Source organism: Oncorhynchus masou, chromosome 19 (assembly GCF_036934945.1).
Source record: "Oncorhynchus masou masou isolate Uvic2021 chromosome 19, UVic_Omas_1.1, whole genome shotgun sequence".
NCBI classification, from domain to species: domain Eukaryota; kingdom Metazoa; phylum Chordata; class Actinopteri; order Salmoniformes; family Salmonidae; genus Oncorhynchus; species Oncorhynchus masou.
Window position 1 is genome coordinate 31,129,859 of NC_088230.1, and position 23,417 is coordinate 31,153,275.

At 44.0% G+C, this 23,417-nt stretch overlaps 2 long non-coding RNA genes across 2 annotated transcripts; one reads left to right on the plus strand and one right to left on the minus strand.

The window, feature by feature from the left end:
• Positions 1 to 2,546: 2,546 nt before the first annotated feature.
• LOC135506175 (uncharacterized) lies at positions 2,547 to 15,126 on the minus strand. Its single transcript, XR_010450348.1, has 4 exons — positions 14,925 to 15,126; positions 6,181 to 6,386; positions 5,601 to 5,969; positions 2,547 to 3,279 (listed from the first exon to the last, which is right to left on the minus strand). It is a non-coding gene; the product is annotated as an uncharacterized LOC135506175 (long non-coding RNA).
• Positions 14,226 to 17,091, plus strand: LOC135506174 (uncharacterized). The gene is made up of 2 exons (XR_010450347.1): positions 14,226 to 14,418; positions 16,000 to 17,091. It is a non-coding gene; the product is annotated as an uncharacterized LOC135506174 (long non-coding RNA).
• The last annotated feature ends 6,326 nt before the right edge of the window (positions 17,092 to 23,417 follow it).

Here is a 23,417-nt window from a genome sequence, read left to right on the forward strand (position 1 = left end):
GATGTTCAAATGTTCATAAATTACCAGCATGGTCAAATAATAATAATCACAGGCAGAACAGTTGAAACTGGAGCAGCAGCACGGCTAGGTGGACTGGGGACAGCAAGGAGTCATCATGTCAGGTAGTCCTGAGGCATGGTCCTAGGGCTCAGGTCCTCCGAGAGAGAGAAAGAAAGAGAAAATTAGAGAGAGCATACTTAAATTCACACAGGACACCGGATAGGACAGGAGAAGTACTCCAGATATAACAAACTGACCCTAGCCCCCCGACACATAAACTAATGCAGCATAAATACTGGAGGCTGAGACAGGAGGGGTCAGGAGACACTGTGGCCCCATCCGATGACACCCCCGGACAGGGCCAAACAGGAAGGATATAACCCCACCCACTTTGCCAAAGCACAGCCCCCACACCACTAGAGGGATATCTTCAACCACCAACTTACCATCCTGAGAAAAGGCTGAGTATAGCCCACAAAAATCTCTGCCACGGCACAACCCAAAGGGGGGGTGCAAACCAGACAGGAAGATCACATCAGTGACTCAACCCACTCAAGTGACGCACCCCTCCTAGGGACGGTATGAAAGAGCCCTAGTAAGCCAGTGACTCAGCCCCTGTAATAGGGTTAGAGGCAGAGAATCCCAGTGGAAAGAGGAGAACCGGCCAGGCAGAGACAGCAAGGGCAGTTCGTTGCTCCAGAGCCTTTCCGTTCACCTTCACACTCCTGGGTCAGACTTCACTCAATCATATGACCCACTGAAGAGATGAGTCTTCAGTAAAGACTTAAAGGTTGAGACCGAGTTTGCATCTCTCACATGGGTAGGCAGACCATTCCATAAAAATGGAGCTCTATAGGAGAAAGCCCTGCCTCCAGCTGTTTGCTTAGAAATTCTAGGGACAATTAGGAGGCCTGCGTCTTGTGACCGTTCAGTACGTGTAGGTATGTATGACAGGACCAAATCAGAGAGATAGGTAGGAGCAAGCCCATGTAATGCTTTGTAGGTTAGCAGTAAAACCTTGAAGTCAGCCCTTGCCTTGACCAGAAGCCAGTGTAGGGAGGCTAGCACTGGAGTAATATGATCACATTTTTTGGTTCTAGTCAGGATTCTAGCAGCCGTATTTACCACTAACTGAAGTTTATTTAGTGCTTTATCCAGGTAGGCGGAAAGTAGAGCATTACAGTAGTCTAACCTAGAAGTGACAAAAGCATGGATTAATTTTTCTGCATCATTTTTGGACAGAAAGTTTCTGATTTTTGCAATGTTATGTAGATGGAAAAAAGCTGTCCTTGAAACAGTCTTGATATGTTCTTCAAAAGAGAGATCAGGGTCCAGAGTAATGCCGAGGTCCTTCACAGTTTTATTTGAGACGACCGTACAAGCATTAAGATTGATTGTCAGATTCAACAGAAGATCTCTGTTTCTTGGGACGTAGAACAAGCATCTCTGTTTTGTCTGAGTTTAAAAGTAGAAAGTTTGCAGCCATCCACTTCCTTATGTCTGAAACACATGCTTCTAGCGAGGGCAATTTTGGGGCTTCACCATGTTTCATTGAAATGTACAGCTGTGTGTCATCCGCATAGCAGTGAAAGTTAACATTATGTTTTCGAATGACATCCCCAAGAGGTAAAATATATAGTGAAAACAATAGTGGTCCTAAAACAGAACCTCGAGGAACACTGAAATTTACAGTTGATTTGTCAGAGGACAAACCATTCACAGAGACAAACTGATATTTTTTCCGACAGATAAGATCTAAACCAGGCCAGAACTTGTCCGTGTAGACCAATTTGGGTTTTCAATCTCTCTAAAATAATGTGGTGATCGATGGTATCAAAAGCAGCACTAAGGTCTAGGAGCACGAGGACAGATGCAGAGCCTCGGTCTGATGCCATTAAAAAACCTTTCACTGTAATAGCGAAGGTGTAAATTTGGCAGTCGAAAACCTAATCAGTATATTTGACCTCTGAGCTTCCCTATCAAATCTAACAATTTCACAATGACAAAATGGTTTGATGAAGAACGCAAAAACCTAAGAAAGAAATTGAGAAACCTATCCAACCAAAAACATAGAGACCCAGAAAACCTGAGCCTATGCCTTCACTATGGTGAATCACAAAAATACTACAGTAGGAACAACCCCCCCCCCCCCCCTTAAATGATTTAGATGCACTATTGTAAAATGGCTGTTCCACTGATGTCAGAAGGTGAATTCACCAATTTGTAAGTCGCTCTGGATAAGAGCGTCTGCTAAATGACTTAAATGTAAATGTAAATGTAAACAACATGTTAGAAATCAGCTCAATGTAGTTGAAGAATCCACAGACTCTAACCCCTTCTGGAAAATTGGAAAACACTAAACAACACGGAGAGTTATCTATCCAAAATGGAGCAGTATAGATAAACCACCTCTCCAATCTTTTTTGGCCCTATATCAAAGAACAAACAGCAAAAACATATACATGATCAAATGCAAATTTTTGTAACCGTATTCGTCATCTGAAGAAGAGAAATCATCGGACCAAAGCGCAGTGTGGTAAGTGTTCATGCTTTCTTTATTAAAACTGAACACTATAACAAAGGGAATAACCGAAACAGTCCTAAAAGGTGCAAAACACTAAACAGAAATTAACTACCCACAAAAACCCTGTGGGAAAAAGCTACCTAAGTATGGTTCCCAATCAGAGACAACGATAGACAGCTGTCCCTGATTGAGAACCATACCCGGCCTAAACAAAGAAATGCAAAAACATAGAAAAAGGAACATAGAATGCCCACCCAAATCACACCCTGGCCAAACCAAAATAGAGACGTAAAAAGCTCTAAGGTCAGGGCGTGACAATCTTAGAATCTTAGAAACTATTAAAGACTACCAGAACACACTCGATTCTTGTATTACATGAACTACAGGACAAAATACAAACCCTCCAACCCAAAAAGGCCTGTGGTGTTGATAGTATCCTAAATGAAATTATAAAATATACAGACCACAAATTTCAATTGGCTATACTTAAACTCTTTAACATCATCCTTAGCTCTGGCATCTTCCCCAATATTTGGAACCATGGACTGGTCACCTCAATCGACAAAAGTGGAGACAAATTTGACCCCAATAACTACCGTGGGATATGCATCAACAGCAACCTTGGGAAAATCCTCTGCTTTATCATTTACAGCAGACTTGTACATTTCCTCAGTGAAAGCAATGTACTGAGCAAATGTAAAATTGGATTTTTACCAAATTACTGTAAGAAAGACCACGTATTCCCCCTGCACACCCTAATTGACAAACAGACTAAACAAAACAAAGGTAAAGTCTTCTCATGCTTTGTTGATTTAAAAAAAGATTTTGACTCAATTTGGCATGAGGGTCTGCTATACAACTTGATGGAAAGTGTTGGGGGGGAAACATACAAAATGATAAAATCCATGTACACAAACAACAAGTGTGCGGTTAAAATTGGCAAAAAACACACATTTCTTTCCACAGGGCTGTGGGGTGAGACAGGGATGCAGCTTAAGCCCCACCCTCTTCAACATATATATCAACAAATTGGTGATGGCACTACAACTGTCTGCAGTGCCTGGCCTCACCCTAAAAGAATCTGAAATAAAATGTCTACTGTTTGCTGATGATCTGGTGCTTCTGTCCCCAACCAAGGAGGGCCTATAGCAGCACCTAGATCTTCTGCACAAATTCTGTCAGACCTGGGCCCTGGCAGTAAATCTCAATAAGATGAAAGTAATGGTGCTCCAAAAAATGTCCAGTTGCTCGGACCACAAATACAAATTCCACCCAGCACACAAAAAACTATACATACCTTAGCCTAAACATCAGCACCACAGGTAACATCCACAAACATCAATTAATTAAACTTACCAATTAGGATCTGGCTAAAAATACTTGAATCAGTTACAGTGCCTTGCGAAACTATTCGGCCCCCTTGAACTTTGCGACCTTTTGCCACATTTCAGGCTTCATACATAAAGATATAAAACTGTATTTTTTTGTGAAGAATCAACAACAAGTGGGACACAATCATGAAGTGGAACAACATTTATTGGATATTTCAAACTTTTTTAACAAATCAAAAACGGAAAAATTGGGCATACAAAATGATTCAGCCCCCTTAAGTTAATACTTTGTAGCGCCACCTTTTGCTGCGATTACAGCTGTAAGTCGCTTGGGGTATGTCTCTATCAGTTTTGCACATCGAGAGACTGAAATTTTTTCCCATTCCTCCTTGCAAAACAGCTCGAGCTCAGTGAGGTTGGATGGAGAGCATTTGTGAACAGCAGTTTTCAGTTCTTTCCACAGATTCTCGATTGGATTCAGGTCTGGACTTTGACTTGGCCATTCTAACACCTGGATATGTTTATTTTGGAACCATTCCATTGTAGATTTTGCTTTATGTTTTGGATCATTGTCTTGTTGGAAGACAAATCTCCGTCCCAGTCTCAGGTCTTTTGCAGACTCCATCAGGTTTTCTTCCAGAATGGTCCTTTATTTGGCTCCATCCATCTTCCCATCAATTTTAACCATCTTCCCTGTCCCAGCTGAAGAAAAGCAGGCCCAAACCATGTGGGGATGGTGTGTTCAGGGTGATGAGCTGTGTTGCTTTTACGCCAAACATAACGTTTTGCATTGTTGCCCAAAAGTTCAGTTTTGGTTTCATCTGACCAGAGCACCTTCTTCCACATGTTTGGTGTGTCTCCCAGGTGGCTTGTGGCAAACTTTAAACAACACTTTTTATGGATATCTTTAAGAAATGGCTTTCTTCTTGCCACTCTTCCATAAAGGCCAGATTTGTGCAATATACGACTGATTGTTGTCCTATGGACAGAGTCTCCCACCTCAGCTGTAGATCTCTGCAGTTCATCCAGAGTGATCATGGGCCTCTTGGCTGCATCTCTGATCAGTCTTCTCCTTGTATGAGCTGAAAGTTTAGAGGGGCGGCCAGGTCTTGGTAGATTTGCAGTGGTCTGATACTCCTTCCATTTCAATATTATCGCTTGCACAGTGCTCCTTGGGATGTTTAAAGCTTGGGAAATCTTTTTGTATCCAAATCCGGCTTTAAACTTCTTCACAGCAGTATCTCGGACCTGCCTGGTGTGTTCCTTGTTCTTCATGATGCTCTCTGCGCTTTTAACGGACCTCTGAGACTATCACAGTGCAGGTGCATTTATACGGAGACTTGATTACACACAGGTTGATTGTATTTATCATCATTAGTCATTTAGGTCAACATTGGATCATTCAGAGATCCTCACTGAACTTCTGGAGAGAGTTTGCTGCACTGAAAGTGAAGGGGCTGAATAATTTTGCACGCCCAATTTTTCAGTTTTTGATTTGTTTAAAAAAGTTTGAAATATTCAATAAATGTCGTTCCACTTCATGATTGTGTCCCACTTGTTGTTGATTCTTCACAAAAAATACAGTTTTATATCTTTATGTTTGAAGCCTGAAATGTGGCAAAAGGTCGCAAAGTTCAAGGGGGCCGAATACTTTTGCAAGGCACTGTATGTAACCCATTGCCCTTTACGGTTGTGAGGTATTGGGTCCGCTCACCAACCAAGAAATCACAAACTGGGACACACACCAAATTGAGACTGCATGCAGAATTCTTCAAACATATCCTCTGTGTTCAACGTGAAACACCTATTGGGTACGAAGGTAAGACCCAGATGCAGAAAACATACAATTAAAAATGGTTTAATAATCCAACAGGGGCAGGCAATAGATAGGTCAAGGCAGGCAGGGCTAAGTAAACCAGAGGTGGGGTACCGGATGGCAGGCAGGCTCAGGGTCAGGGTAGGTGGAGGTCAATAATCCAGAGGTGGGACAAAGGTACAGGTCAGAAAGCAGGCTCAGGGGCAGGCAGAGTGGTCAGGCAGGCAGGCTCAGAGTCAGGACTGGCAGGGGTCAAAACCAGGAGGGCAAGAAAAGGAGAGGCTGGGAAAAGCAGGAGCTGAAACACAAAAACTCTGGTTGACTTCACGAACAAGACAAATTGGCAACAGACCAATTGAGAACACAGGTATAAATACACAGGGGATTATGGGGAAGATGGGTGACACCTGGAGGGGGGTGGAGACAATCACAAAGACAGGTGAATCAGATCAGGGTGTGACAGTACCCCCCTCTTGGGGCTCCATCTGGCATCCCACCTGGGTGCATACCTGGTTGACCGGCGTACCGGCGGTGGTAGTTGGCGATGAGGGCTGGGTCCAGGATGTCTCTAGCAGGGACCCAGCACCTCTCCTCTGGGCCATTACCCTCCCAGTCAACCAGGTACTTGAAACCCCTGCCCTGTGGTTGAACACTCAGGAGGCACCTCACTGTGTACGCCGGATGGCCATCGATGACACGGGGAGAAGGGGCAGGCCTGGAAACAGAAGTCAAAGGGCTGTGAGACAAAGGCTTAATCCTAGACACATGGAAAGTAGGGTGAATACAGAGGGTACGGTGTAACGACAGTGGAACAGCAGTGGGCTAATGACTCTAAAGATGGGGAACGGGCTGATGAAACAGGGGGAAAGTTTACGGGACTCAACCTGGAGAGGCAGGTCCCAGGTGGAGAGCCATACCCTTTGCCCGAACCGATAGTGTGGAGCAGGAGACCAGGCAGCGAAGAGTCGTCTCTAAGTCCTGTTTGGCTTGCTCCGATCGGCCATTGGCCTGGGGGTGGAATCCTGAGGAAAGGCTGACCGACGTCCCCATGAGCGTGCAAAACGCCTTCCAGAACCGGGACGAGAACTGCGGACTCCGGTTGGAGACCATGTCCACCGGAAGTCCGTAGATCCGGAAGATGTGCTGCACCATAAGCTGGCCGTCTCCTTGGCCGAGGGTAGTTTGGGGAGAGGAATGAAGTGGACGGCTTTGGAAAACCAGTCGACCACTGTCAGGATGGCAGTGTTGCCATCAGACAGGGGGAGACCCATGACGAAATACAGGGATATTTGGGACCAGGGACGGTGAGGGACAGGCAGTGGTTGGAGAAGACCAGCTGGAGCTTGCCGAGGAATATTGTTCTGTGTGCAGACCGTGCAGGCAGCGACAAACGCGGCAACAACTGGAACCATAGTAGGTCACCAAAACCGTTGCCGCACGAAGGCCAGGGTCCGACTAAATCCCGGGTGACAGGCAAGCCTGGAGGAATGGACCCACTCCAGGACCACGGAGTGAACAGCATCAGGCACAAACATCCCTATACCGAAGCTGCGTACCGAAGCTGCGTGCCATCGCCAGGCACAAGGTGGGAAGGATGGTCTCCAGCTTTGGGATGGTAATTGTGGGGTTATAGCGGTGAGACAGGGCATCCGGCCTGAAGCTCTTGGACCCCGGCCAGTAGGAGAGGAAAAGCTGAACCGGGTAAACAGCAGGGCCCATCTCGCTTGCCTGGAGATGAGGCACTTGGCAGTGCGGAGATATTCCATGTTTTTGTGGTCGGTACACACAATGAATGGATATTCCGTCCCTTCTAACCAGTGCCTCCATTCCTCCAACACCATCTTCACCGCTAGAAGCTCCAGATTCCTCACATCGTAGTTCCTCTCCGTGCATTGAGGTGGTGGGAGAAGAAGGCGTGGGGATGCAGTTTAAGGTCCAGGGCAGAACGTTGGGACAGAACAGCCCCCAACATCCAAAGCATCAGCCTCCACCACGAACTGACGGGAAGGGTCAGGATGAGCCAGGATAGGAGCAGTGGTGAAGCGGTGCTTAAGGTCTCAGAATGTCCGGTCAGTGGCAGAGGACCACGGGAATGGAACCTTGGTAGAGGTGAGTGCAGACAGGGGGAGGCCAGGGTGCTGTAACCCCAGATAAAGTGGCGATAAATTTAGCGAACCCCAGGAAGCGTTGCAGCTGCACCCTGGATATAGGCTGATTCCAACCCACCACCGCTCTCACCTTCTTGGGATCCATCTGGACATTTCCAGCAGAGATGATGTAGCCCAGAAAGAGAATGGTGGAGCAATGGAACTTTCACTTTTCCGCCTTAACAAACAGCTGGTTCTCCAGAATGCGCTGGAGAACCTGTTGGACGTGGAGTATGTGTTCTTGGGGGGATCGGGAGAAAACGAGGACGTCATCAATGTCGACAATCGATACGAATGGTCAAAGCGATGAGGGAGTCAAGATCCGTGGGTAAATCATGAGCAGCAAGCTCGTCCTTAACCTCCTCCGAGATGCCGTGCAGGAACATGAAGAACAGTGCTTCCTTCTTCCACTTACTCTCCGCTGCCAATGTGGGGAAATCCACTGCATAGTCGGCCACTCCGCCGGGGTCCTCCTGGAGCTGGATTCGCTTCTGGGCAGCTTCTCTCCTAGAAAACAGGGCATCAAAAACCTTCCTCACCTCTCCCACGAACCCCTCCAGACTCACGCACCAGACTCACGCACAGGGCCGGCTGTTCTTCCCATACAGCGGTAGCCCAGGTAAGAGCCCTCCCAGACAACAGCATGAAGTAGGCTATCTTGGAGCGATCCGAGGGGAAGTAGAAGGGTTGAAGCTCATAAATTAGGGCACACTGAGCTAAAAACCCCCACAGGTGCTCGGCTCTTCATTAAAGTGTTCTGGGGGAGGTCAACGGGGCTGCCGGGAAGGTGGAGTGGCCGGTGGGGCAGAGCTGCTAACCGCCAAGTTACTGAGGGGCAGTGGGGTTACCACCATGGCAGGCTGCCCCCCAGACAACCCGCGGAATTGCTCCAGCAGCATGTCCTACGCCCGGTCATGGCGCTCAACCAAAGTTTGGACCCTCTCCATAAGACCACGAAGCAGCTCCTCGTCCCTAACAATGGAGGCTCCTTGGGAGGAGATGATATTCAATCAAGTTGGAAAACTGATTGGATTTTTAAATAGTCATCAACTAAGGGAATTTTGTTTTTTTTCCACCCAACTTTTAACCTAAAATCAATGACATGATGACTTTTTTGATTGGTTTCATGTTGAATTCATTAAATGACAACTCAACCAAATGTAAATCAAAACAAGACGTTGGACTGATGTTTGTGCCCAGTGGGATAGCAGCCTTGGACACAGCATAACAGAGGAAAGTAGCTTACAACCCACTCTCCCTTTAAGGTCATTCATACCACACGCAGACTCGATATGCCTTATCATTCTGCTCTGATGAAATCCCACAGGCAGCAAAACTATGTCTATTCAATGAATGATTAACTCTACTTTATTGGGAATGTTCCTCTCAGAAGTCTGTGACCAGTATATGACTTTGAACAAGTTGATATTGGTGTCGGATCTGACATCCTTTTTTTCTGCTGATGTAAAGGGCCTTCTCATAGAAGTAGTAGTAGTAGTATGTTATGTTATGTGTTGTTATATGTTGTATATTATAGTATATGTTATGTTATATATTATATGTTATATATTATATGTTATATATTATAGTATATGTTATGGTATATGTTGTTATATGTTATAAATTAACATAAATTATAGTATATGTTATGTTATATATTATGTTATATATTATAGTATATGTTATATATTATATGTTATGTGATATGTTATATATATATATATGTTATATGTCATTGCAACTCCCCTCCAAGTCTCCGACCACTACCTTGTATCCTTTTCCCTCTCGCTCTCATCCAACACTTCCCACACTGCCCCTACTCGGATGGTATCGCGCCGTCCCAACCTTCGCTCTCTCTCCCCCGCTACTCTCTCCTCTTCCATCCTATCATCTCTTCCCTCTGCTCATACCTTCTCCAACCTATCTCCTGATTCTGCCTCCTCAACCCTCCTCTCTTCCCTTTCTGCATCCTTTGACTCTCTATGTCCCCTATCCTCCAGGCCGGCTCGGTCCTCCCCTCCCGCTCCGTGGCTCGACGACTCATTGCGAGCTCACAGAACAGTGCTCTGGGCAGCCGAGCGGAAATGGAGGAAAACTCGCCTCCCTGCGGACCTGGCATCCTTTCACTCCCTCCGCTCTACATTTTCCTCCTCTGTCTCTGCTGCTAAAGCCACTTTCTACCACTCTAAATTCCAAGCATCTGCCTCTAACCCTAGGAAGCTCTTTGCCACCTTCTCCTCCCTCCTGAATCCTCCTCCCCCTCCCCCCCTCCTCCCTCTCTGCAGATGACTTCGTCAACCATTTTGAAAAGAAGGTCGACGACATCCGATCCTCGTTTGCTAAGTCAAACGACACCGCTGGTTCTGCTCACACTGCCCTACCCTGTGCTCTGACCTCTTTCTCCCCTCTCTCTCCAGATGAAATCTCGCTTTTTGTGACGGCCGGCCGCCCAACAACCTGTCCGCTTGACCCTATCCCCTCCTCTCTTCTCCAGACCATTTCCGGAGACCTTCTCCCTTACCTCACCTCGCTCATCAACTCATCCCTGACCGCTGGCTACGTCCCTTCCGTCTTCAAGAGAGCGAGAGTTGCACCCCTTCTGAAAAAACCTACACTCGACCCCTACGATGTCAACAACTACAGACCAGTATCCCTTCTTTCTTTTCTCTCCAAAACTCTTGAACCTGCCGTCCTTGGCCAGCTCTCCCGCTATCTCTCTCAGAATGACCTTCTTGATCCAAATCAGTCAGGTTTCAAGACTAGTCATTCAACTGAGACTGCTCTTCTCTGTATCACGGAGGCGCTCCGCACTGCTAAAGCTAACTCTCTCTCCTCTGCTCTCATCCTTCTAGACCTATCGGCTGCCTTCGATACTGTGAACCATCAGATCCTCCTCTCCACCCTCTCCGAGTTGGGCATCTCCGGCGCGGCCCACGCTTGGATTGCGTCCTACCTGACAGGTCGCTCCTACCAGGTGGCGTGGCGAGAATCTGTCTCCTCGCCACGCGCTCTCACCACTGGTATCCCCCAGGGCTCTGTTCTAGGCCCTCTCCTATTCTCGCTATACACCAAGTCACTTGGCTCTGTCATAACCTCACATGGTCTCTCCTATCATTGCTATGCAGACGACACACAATTAATCTTCTCCTTTCCCCCTTCTGATGACCAGGTGGCGAATCGCATCTCTGCATGTCTGGCAGACATATCAGTGTGGATGACGGATCACCACCTCAAGCTGAACCTCGGCAAGACGGAGCTGCTCTTCCTCCCGGGGAAGGACTGCCCGTTCCATGATCTCGGCATCACGGTTGACAACTCCATTGTGTCCTCCTCCCAGAGCGCTAAGAACCTTGGCGTGATCCTGGACAACACCCTGTCATTCTCAACTAACATCATGGCGGTGGCCCGTTCCTGTAGGTTCATGCTCTACAACATCCGCAGAGTACGACCCTGCCTCACACAGGAAGCGGCGCAGGTCCTAATCCAGGCACTTGTCATCTCCCGTCTGGATTACTGCAACTCGCTGTTGGCTGGGCTCCCTGCCTGTGCCATTAAACCCCTACAACTCATCCAGAACGCCGCAGCCCGTCTGGTGTTCAACCTTCCCAAGTTCTCTCACGTCACCCCGCTCCTCCGCTCTCTCCACTGGCTTCCAGTTGAAGCTCGCATCCGCTACAAGACCATGGTGCTTGCCTACGGAGCTGTGAGGGGAACGGCACCGCAGTACCTCCAGGCTCTGATCAGGCCCTACACCCAAACAAGGGCACTGCGTTCATCCACCTCTGGCCTGCTCGCCTCCCTACCACTGAGGAAGTACAGTTCCCGCTCAGCCCAGTCAAAACTGTTCCCTGCTCTGGCCTCCCAATGGTGGAACAAACTCCCTCACGACGCCAGGACAGCGGAGTCAATCACCACCTTCCGGAGACACCTGAAACCCCACCTCTTCAAGGAATACCTAGGATAGGATAAAGTAATCCTTCTCACCCCCCCCCTTAAATGATTTAGATGCACTATTGTAAAGTGGCTGTTCCACTGGATGTCAGAAGGTGAATTCACCAATTTGTAAGTCGCTCTGGATAAGAGCGTCTGCTAAATGACTTAAATGTAAATGTAAATGATATATTATATGCTATGCTATATATTGCTATATATATTGCTATATTGCTATATATTATACATATTATATGTTATAAATTATATTATATGTTATGTTATATATTATATTATATGGTATGTTATATATTATAGTATATGTTATATATTATATGTAATATGTTGTAATATGTTATATATTATAGTATATGTTATAGTATATGTAATGTTATATATTATAGTATATGTAATGTTATATATTGTATGTTATATTATATGTTATAGTATATGTAATGTTATATAGTGTATGTTATGTTATATGTTATAGTATATGATATGGGTTGTTATATATTATATATTATAGTGTATGTTATGTTATATGTTATGTTATATATTATAGTATATGTTATGTTATATATTATATGTTATGTTATATGTTACATATTATAGTATATGTTATGTTAAATATTATATGTTATGTATTATTGTATATGTAATGCTATATATTATATGTTATGTTATATATTATAGTGTATGTTATGTGTTGTTATATATTATATTATATATTATATTATATGTTATGTTATATATTGTATGTTATGTTATATGTTACATATTATAGTGTATGTTATCTTATGTTATATATTATAGTATATGTTATATTATATATTATATGTTCTGTTACATATTATAGTATAGGTTAGCCTAGTGTTTAGAGTGTTGTACTAGTAACCGTAAGGTTGTGAGTTCAAACCCCCGAGCGGACAAGGTACAAATCTGTCGTTCTTCCCCTGAACAGGCCTAGGAACCCACTGTTCCTAGGCCGTCATTGAAAATAAGAATTTGTTCTTAACTGACTTGCCTAGTAAAATAAATATGTTGTATGGTGATTTTTTGACCCACCTCTATGCAGACGACACCATTCTCTATACTTCTGGCCCTTCTTTGGACACTGTGGTAAAATAAAATGAAAATGAATTACTTAAAAAAACATATAATGTGATTTTCTGGTTGTTCGGGTTTAGATTCCGTCTCTCACAGTTGAAGTGTACCTATGATAAAAATTACAGACCTCTACATGCTTTGGAAGTAGGAAAACCTGCAAAATCGGCAGTGTATCAAATACTTGTTCTCCCCACTGTATATATTATAGTACATGTTATGTTATATGTTGTTATATGTTATATGTTATATATTACGTTATATGTCATGTTATATATGTTGTTATATGTTATAGTATATGTAATCTTATATGTTATATCATGTTATATGTTATGTCTCTCAGCCCCCCCCCCCCCCCCCCCCGCTGGTGACACACAATCAGCCTGAGCTTTGGGAAACGGGCTTATCTGATGCCTTACTAAAGGCCCCACTTTCTCCCCGTCTCAATAACAGAGCACATCTGGTGCCTCTGCAGGCAGCGAAGGAGTGCTGTCTCTTTGGGATCCCTCTGGAGGGGATCAGATCATTTCACTATTCTCTCAGAAATCCACTTACCCGAAAGCGAGGAGACTAGGGACGGTATTTATAGGCCAAAATGTACAATCCCACATCTGGATTCAATCATAAAAATTGCATTTTGGTATACCCCTGGCAGTTTTGAAAATTATTAAAAACGTTGGTGCAGTACAAACAGAAGGTTTCGCCAATTCGCTTGTAAAGGGCTGGTGTAAGATATATTTTATTTTGCGATACTTTGACTTGCCACCAGAGGGCGACAATAGCCTGTTTTCGGTTGAGGCAGTGGTGGCTCACCCGTTGGATGCTTTTGCATATGGAATTTGGCCACCTCAGGCGATGATGTTCATTTTGTATTTGGCCCATTAGATTTCTATACAGATAGGTCTTGGACAGAAAATCTAGAGATTCCTGTATTGGTCATAGGAACCTATCCTTAGCCCATAGCCTACAATGGTAAATATATATATAATAAGAAACTTTCCAAAGACCAAAGACGCAAGTAAAATGACGACGAAGAGGTTCATTCTGAACTGTTGGCAGAAGATACCGGCCAAGCAACTCGTTGCAAATGACTTATTTGGACGTTGAAACCTAATAATTCCTGGATTGAAGTTGCCCCTAGAGCAGACCATTTCATTCAATGGGAGCCGTTCCAATATTTTGTTTTATTCCACAAAAAGCTTCCGAATGTAGCTCTGAATGTAGCTTTCCCACTGATGACACACCCTTATAAAATATACAAACGGCATATGGATTTTAACGACCAATATGTTCTAAATAAAATAAATATGTTGAGCGCAAAATTTAACATTAATTGGTTATTTTGTTTCCTGGTTGTTTACTGTAGGTATGTGACAATTCTCACGTCACACGTCCGTCATGATGCTGGTATAAAGAAGGTCGGTCCAACTATTTCAGTGATCACATTTTCAGAGGAGCTGTGGCTGCGTCTGAGCTTGAAGTTCTAGCCAAATCATCACAAGGATGTCGAAAATGATGGTTGTTCATCTCGGAGTGATTGTGTTCGCTATATGTTTATCGACACAGGTATGCCAAATACATTTATTATTAATATTAAGTATTTTTCCTGTTTTTTGTAAAGTAATTCGCATTTTATTTGCGTGAGGTGTTTTTGTTGTAGGGTATTTCTTCGATAGTCTATAATTGTTCGTGATATGGTTTTAACGTTATAGGACTATGGCAGAGAGGATTTAAAGTAGCCCACCGAGCACAGACGTCAGTTCGGCCAGTTTTTATTTACATTTGGTTGATTTGTCAACTAACCTGAATTCAACAAAACATTTCACCATGTCATCATGTCATTGGATTTAGGTTAAAAGTTGGGTAAAAAAAAAAAAAAAGCCAAAATAACCTTATGTTGATGACTTTTAAAAAAACCAATCCGTTTTCTATGTTGATTCATGTCATCACATTGCTTTTTTTTTTTTTTTTGATTCAAACAGTGTTTGCCCAGTGGGTAGTAATCAGGTAAAATCATGCAATTATATGATCTGATCCAAGTCATAAGCCTCACATTGGTGCCAATCACTTACTTTAACGTGTGCGCACATTTTGGGACCGTTCCTCAACATCTATCTATCCATCTTGTCTTGTTGGCAATAATCCTAATAGTTGTGATGCACGTTTCTTTAATTTATTAAAAACATCTCGGTAAATTAATGATTTAAAGCCACCTACACCCGAGTCTACCAGTCTACCAAAGGGATAAAGTTCCTTTCAGTGCTGCGCGACAAACGATACCTGAAACGAATAGCGAAGACCGTCCGTTTGCGCGTGACTGTTTGGACTAGCGTTCAATGTGGTGTTACATGTACAGGCCAACGTGATAACTGGGTGTGACCCGAACAGAGACACGAACAGGTTACATCTTTAGGGGGGGGGGGGGCAGTTTCCTCCTGTTCATGTTTTCTTTCCAGTGTAGCGGATGTATAAATGAAAAGTGCATTGTGTTTAATTTGCACGATTTGCTATTTTGCAAAATAAACTAGCTAGGCTACCAGTTGGAAGAACATTCAGTGGAAATGTGCTTGGTTCAGTTAGGTTACTGATTTGGTCTAATCTAGGATTTTTCTTTGGATATGGCATGACAAATTGGACTACCCTACATGGTGTTCAGTAAATAGGGTGGTCACTTTAATTGTAAAACATCCCTCCATTCTAAATCTCAATCCATTGATTGTTTTTCAGATTGGGCCTAGAATACCCATATGCCAAGATAGCTGGTTTTTAACCTCCTGAAGTATTTGTTTGCTAGTTCTTCACAGCCTTCCTTTTCTACCCTAAAATGTAAAGTCCTCTAGACATGACATCGTATTGATGTACTAGTAACTGGAAGGTTACAAGTTCAAATCCCCGAGCTGACAAAATACAAATCTGTCATTCTGCCCCTGAACAGTTAACCCACTGTTCCTAGGCTGTCATTGAAAATAAGAATTTGTTCTTAACTGACTTGCCTAGTTAAATAAAGGTAAAAAAAATAATTTACAAAAGTCACTTTGGATAAGAGCTCTGTCTAATGACTAAAATGTGAATGTGTTTTGGCTAGAATGTGTTTGTTCAAAAATGAAGAACTGTTGCTAAACCAAGCCTTTTCCTGTTTGCCTGCAGGTGGTCTCCCAGAACAACACATGGAGCAACCTGCTAAATTCCAGCATCAACTCCACCACGAACACGTACAGCAGCTCGGCCAACTCCACCTACCCTACCGGAGTGGGCATGTCACTGCAGTCCAGCCACTTCTCCCTCCTGCTCCCCATCGTCATGGCGACCTGGCTCCTGCACTGCTTTTGTTGAACCCATAACCCTTGATCCACCCTCCTGTTACCACCTCAACCACCACCACTCCCCTCAACCGCACTGAACCAAGACCACAATCCTAACATCCAGCAGCCAAAATGGACTCCACATCACCCACACCCACTCGTTCGCCCCCACAGAAAAAAGAAAATCCTAGTGCTGACTTTTTTTTCCGGGGGGGACGTTAGTTGGAGAGGAAGCCGCCACCATCGACCCCTCGCACCCCTCCCCTATTTCGAAACCCCATGCGGAACCTCAACATGGCTTCTTGCTCTGCCAACCCTCAAGACCTGCATTTCCATAGTAACACAACCAACATCCTGGTTATCAGTCTGGGGTAGTCTGGGGTATGTAGGCCTACAGGGAAGTGGCTGTCATGTCAGGTCTCTTGAAAAAAATGTGGACCACTTGTGTGTTCAGAAGTTCTTATTGTAGTTTTAATTTCACCTGGTAAATAATTCTAAATTTTTTTTGTATGTGCCCTGCCCAAAGTGAAGGTTGCACATAGATTATTAAAGAGAAACTCAAGCCTCTTTTAATTAAACTATTTTAAATGGTCACGATTTGGCACTTTTTGAGTTTTTTTGTTATTGGAAATGTACCAGTGTTGTATGTAGAGATAATAAAATTGATACTGGGCTTGTGTCGGTATACCTTGTGATTTATAAAGAGTTTCTGGTCTTTTACAAGGAGGGTATAACTGGCATCTCTCCCTTTCGATGCCTGGTTGGTCCTAACAAAATGATTGTACTGTAACCATGTGGGAAGGGTTGATGTTAAATTTATATTCCCCCTTATAGTTTATATTTTGTATAAATGGCAATGTTGCAATGTTAGTTTTTGTTAGCTCTTCTGAAATAATGGGAAGGAATGACAATGTACAATAAATTATACTTAAAAATATTTATTTTGTATGTTTTCTCCTTACTGTTTTAAAGGTGTTTCATTGGTTGATACTATACTGTCACTGGATGCATTTTATGTTTTGTTTTAATTGAAATTTTACTTAACCTTCATTTAACTAGGCAAGTCAGTTAAGAAAAATTCTTATTTACAATGACGGCCTACCGGGGAACAGTGGGTTCTCTTGTTCAGGGGCAGAGCGACAGATTTGTACCTTGTCAGTTCGGGAATTCGAAACACCAACCTTTCAGTTACTGGCCTAACGCTGTAACTAGACTACCTGCCGCCTCAATGAGTTTGTAGGTTTAAGATTCACTATTTAGTTTTCTCTTTTGGTGGCTTAACTACTTTCACTACCTTTGAAATGACAAACTACCAAATCTTGTTTTAAGAATCGAGCTTGGTTGTTATTGATCCAGCCTTCTGAAACCGTCCTTCTTGGTCAATGTCACCTGTACTTTGATCTCTCATCTCCTGGAAATCCACATCGATCTCGGTCCATAACATAATCCTAATGTAGTTTGCTATAGGAGTGCAGCAGACAGATTAATTGGTATTGAGCTGCCATAGAGTCTAGACGTACAGCAGCTGCTGAGCTTGCTGCATGGGCCCGAGCTGGACTCAGCATTTCATGATGCCCCCTAGATCTCCTCTGGCTCTAGTCCAGTCACACATATACACACACACACACACACACACACACACACACACACACACACACACACACACACACACACACACACACACACACACACACACACACACACACACACACACTCTAAAACCCTATTGCTGATTTTTGCTTGAAATCTAGGTTAAAATTACACCCAATAAATGCTGCAAATTCAATCAACCATTTATGTTGTTGCAACGTGATTCAAACGTTGATAAAGTTTCATTAACCGACACACCAAGTTAAAGACAAGAAAAACTCATAATGAGTATGTTTTTTATTTATTTAAATTATATTTTGGTTTGATCTTCTTGTCCAGCCTCATAACCCTGGTCTTGTCCAGCCTCATAACCCTGGTCTTGTCCAGCCTCATCTCCCTGGTCTTTTCCATTGATTTGCTATGTTAATTTCAAAAACTTTGCCAAACAAATATTTTTATCTCACCTGGGTTTCATGCAAAATGAAGGGGCCTCAGATGAACACGGTGTTTGTTTGTCATACAGACAGCCCTTGTCGGAGTCCCACCACACGAAAGAGGAAATGTGATCATAATCTTCTGAAATTCTGTTTCCATGGTTTCAACATGATGACATCTTCACATAGTACTTTCTTAGGACCTTTCTTCTCATCTTTTTAACTACAGAACGTAGAAAGGCTTTGTTTAAACATGTGTAGACACTGATATGGTGCTGGAATGGAGATAATATGAGGTTCAATTTCCCCTTTAACAAATTCCCTCTTTAACAAGATAAGGAAGCATTCAAATCCACAACATTCAATCCATTTCAACAATTCAACAGGAAACACAAATTGCATACAAATGTTGAAACCTACAGTACATTAGTTCCCACCACTATGTGTTGTAAATGTGCATCCTGTTGTGCATGCAGTGGAATGACATCAGCTGTGAAATGGACTCATACACTGAGTAAGCAGGAAGCACGGTGGGTGATGCTGTGAAGCGGATTAATACACTGAGTAAGCAGGAAGCACAGTGGATGATGCTGTGAAACTGATTAATACAGTGAGTAAGCAGGAAGCACGGTGGGTGATGCTGTGAAACTGATTAATACACTGAGTAAGCAGGAAGCACGGTGGGTGATGCTGTGAAGCGGATTAATACACTGAGTAAGCAGGAAGCACGGTGGGTGATGCTGTGAAATTGATTAATACAGTGAGTAAGCAGGAAGCACGGTGGGTGATGCTGTGAAACTGATTAATACACTGAGTAAGCAGGAAGCACGGTGGGTGATGCTGTGAAGCGGATTAATACACTGAGTAAGCAGGAAGCACGGTGGGTGATGCTGTGAAATTGATTAATACAGTGAGTAAGCAGGAAGCACGGTGGGTGATGCTGTGAAACTGATTAATACACTGAGTAAGCAGGAAGCACGGTGGGTGATGCTGTGAAGCGGATTAATACACTGAGTAAGCAGGAAGCACGGTGGGTGATGCTGTGAAGCGGATTAATACACTGAGTAAGCAGGAAGCACAGTGGATGATGCTGTGAAACTGATTAATACAGTGAGTAAGCAGGAAGCACGGTGGGTGATGCTGTGAAGCGGATTAATACACTGAGTAAGCAGGAAGCACGGTGGGTGATGCTGTGAAGCGGATTAATACACTGAGTAAGCAGGAAGCACGGTGGGTGATGCTGTGAAATTGATTAATACAGTGAGTAAGCAGGAAGCACGGTGGGTGATGCTGTGAAACTGATTAATACAGTGAGTAAGCAGGAAGCACGGTGGGTGATGCTGTGAAGCGGATTAATACACTGAGTAAGCAGGAAGCACGGTGGGTGATGCTGTGAAACTGATTAATACACTGAGTAAGCAGGAAGCACGGTTTATATGTTAGGTGGTAGTGTAACATATAAACACTACCACCTAACATATAAACACTACCACCTAACATATAAACACTACCACCTAACATATAAACACTACGACCTAACATATAAACACTACCACCTAACATATAAACACTACCACCTAACATATAAACACTACCACCTAACATATAAACACTACCACCTAACATATAAACACTACCACCTAACATATAAACACTACCACCTACCACTCCAGGGGGATGTTTCCCTAACTCTAACTGTATCACTCCAGGGGGATGTTTCCCTAACCCTAACTGTATCACTCCAGGGGGATGTTTCCCTAACCCTAACTGTATCACTCCAGGGGGATGTTTCCCTAACTCTAACTGTATCACTCCAGGGGGATGTTTCCCTAACCCTAACTGTATCACTCCAGGGGGATGTTTCCCTAACTCTAACTGTATCACTCCAAGGGCATGTTTCCCTAACTCTAACTGTGTCACTCCAGGGGGATGTTTCCCTAACTCTAACTGTATCACTCCAGGGGGATGTTTCCCTAACCCTAACTGTATCACTCCAGGGGGATGTTTCCCTAACCCTAAAGGTATCACTCCAGGGGGATGTTTCCCTGACTCTAACTGTATCACTCCAGGGGGATGTTTCCCTAACTCTAACTGTATCACTCCAGGGGGATGTTTCCCTAACTCTAACTGTATCACTCCAGGGGGATGTTTCCCTAACCCTAACTGTATCACTCCAGGGGGATGTTTCCCTAACTCTAACTGTATCACTCCAGGGGCATGTTTCCCTAACTCTAACTGTATCACTCCAGGGGGATGTTTCCCTAACTCTAACTGTATCACTCCAAGGGCATGTTTCCCTAACTCTAACTGTATCACTCCAGGGGGATGTTTCCCTAACTCTAACTGTATCACTCCAGGGGGATGTTTCCCTAACTCTAACTGTATCACTCCAGGGGGATGTTTCCCTAACTCTAACTGTATCACTCCAGGGGGATGTTTCCCTGACTTTAACTGTATCACTCCAGGGGGATGTTTCCCTAACCCTAACTGTATCACTCCAGGGGGATGTTTCCCTAACTCTAACTGTATCACTCCAGGGGGATGTTTCCCTAACTCTAACTGTATCACTCCAGGGGGATGTTTCCCTAACTCTAACTGTATCACTCCAGGGGGATGTTTCCCTGACTCTAACTGTATCACTCCAGGGGGATGTTTCCCTAACTCTAACTGTATCACTCCAGGGGGATGTTTCCCTGACTCTACCTGTATCACTCCAGGGGGATGTTTCCCTAACTCTAACTGTATCACTCCAGGGGGATGTTTCCCTAACCCTAACTGTATCACTCCAGGGGGATGTTTCCCTAACTCTAACTGTATCACTCCAGGGGGATGTTTCCCTAACTCTAACTGTATCACTCCAGGGGGATGTTTCCCTAACTCTAACTGTATCACTCCAGGGGGATGTTTCCCTAACTCTAACTGTATCACTCCAGGGGGATGTTTCCCTGACTCTAACTGTATCACTCCAGGGGGATGTTTCCCTAACTCTAACTGTATCACTCCAGGGGGATGTTTCCCTGACTCTACCTGTATCACTCCAGGGGGATGTTTCCCTAACTCTAACTGTATCACTCCAGGGGGATGTGTCCTCTAACCCTAACTGTATCACTCCAGGGGGATGCTTCCCTAACTCTAACTGTATCACTCCAGGGGGATGTGTCCTCTAACCCTAACTGTATCACTCCAGGGGGATGTTTCCCTAACTCTAACTGTATCACTCCAGGGGGATGTTTCCCTAACTCTAACTGTATCACTCCAGGGGGATGTGTCCTCTAACCCTAACTGTATCACTCCAGGGGGATGTTTCCCTAACTCTAACTGTATCACTCCAGGGGGATGTTTCCCTAACTCTAACTGTATCACTCCAGGAGGATGTTTCCCTAACTCTAACTGTATCACTCCAGGGGGATGTTTCCCTAACTCTAACTGTATCACTCCAGGGGGATGTTTCCCTAACCCTAACTGTATCACTCCAGGAGGATGTTTCCCTAACTCTAACTGTATCACTCCAGGGGGATGTTTCCCTAACCCTAACTGTATCACTCCAGGAGGATGTTTCCCTAACTCTAACTGTATCACTCCAGGGGGATGTTTCCCTAACTCTAACTGTATCACTCCAGGGGCATGTTTCCCTGACTCTACCTGTATCACTCCAGGGGGATGTTTCCCTAACTCTAACTGTATCACTCCAGGAGGATGTTTCCCTAACCCTAAAGGTATCACTCCAGGAGAATGTTTCCCTAACCCTAAAGGTATCACTCCAGGAGAATGTTTCCCTAACCCTAAAGGTATCACTCCAGGGGTATGTTTCCTCTAACCCTAACCCTTACTGTATCGCTAGGTACAGATCTAATGGTGAAAACACCCCATCAAACACAACCCCATTGGCCCCATGTTGGTATTCGTTGGGCAAGGTGGGCACGGGCTAGCCCACATCAAACCCACCCCAAGCCAAGAGGTGTGGTTTGGGGCATGGTTGCACACAGGAAGTTTTTGTGCAACCATTACTGAGCGTGTTGCTCCAGTTTAAATGTTCTGTTGTGTGATTCCCATTTCCCCTGTTGTGTGATTCCCATTTTCCCCTTTTGTGTGATTCCATTTGTTTAAAATCTAGTACACTGCCAATGATGAAGTCTTTAAAAAAAACGAAAATAAGTGGATGTGGCAATATGGGCATGTTTTCTGGGAAAAGAGGGGCCTATTTCAGGCAAAGTGAGGGCTGCCTTCACCAGATATGGGCTGCCCACACTGGGCCACACTGGGCAAATGCCTTGGGGGCATTGTTGGCAGCCTACATGGGCCCAATATATCATGCCAATGTGGACATGTATGATGGGACATTGCATCGATTGACAGTTTGCTGTTCATTCACTTGCTGACGGCTCGGTATGTTTTAAGGAACACCTGCCAGTGGGTGTCAGACAGCTGTCATTTTCGACCATTTCTACAGATCTAGGATCTTAATTTGATCAGTCTTTTGTTGTCACGCCCTGTATTTTGTGTTTTCTTTATTTATTTGGTCAGGCCAGGTGTGACATGGGTTTTGGTATGTGGTGTGTTTTGTCTTGGGGTTTTTCATAGGTATCGGGATTGTGGCTTAGTGGGGTTTTCTAGCTTAGTCTATGTCTATGGCTGTCTGAAGTGGTTCTCAATCAGAGGCAGGTGTTTATCGTTGTCTCTGATTGGGAACCATATTTAGGCAGCCATATTCTTTGAGTGTGTCGTGGGTGATTGTCCTTGTTTCTGTCTCTGTGTTACTTTGCACCAGTATAGGCTGTTTCAGTTTTTGTGTTACATTTCTTGTTTTGTAGTATTCGTGTTTCCTTTGTTTTATTAAACATGAATCTTAATAGCCACGCCGCATTTTGGTCCGACTCTCCTTCACACAAAGATAGCCGTTACATTTGTTGCTGAGAATTTTCCTTGTACCGTCTTTTAGTTTTAAAAGTGCATCTAAAGTTTGTAATTTCCATTTCAGACTTGATTTGCCCAAATCAAATATATATCAACTCCTACAATCATTATAATCCACATAATTATTCCCATTTCCTGTTGCTGCAGGATTATTTTTCTGCTGTAGCAAACTGGCTAAAATTATGATCTTACTTTTCTGTACATGTAGAATCGGTTTAAACTTGGTTTGCAAATGATGGCCGACACTACTGGTCTGTCTGTGCCTTAAGATCAGCTTCCCCTCTCCTCCCCCAATCCTAACCTTAAAAATTAGTGGGGAAAATGC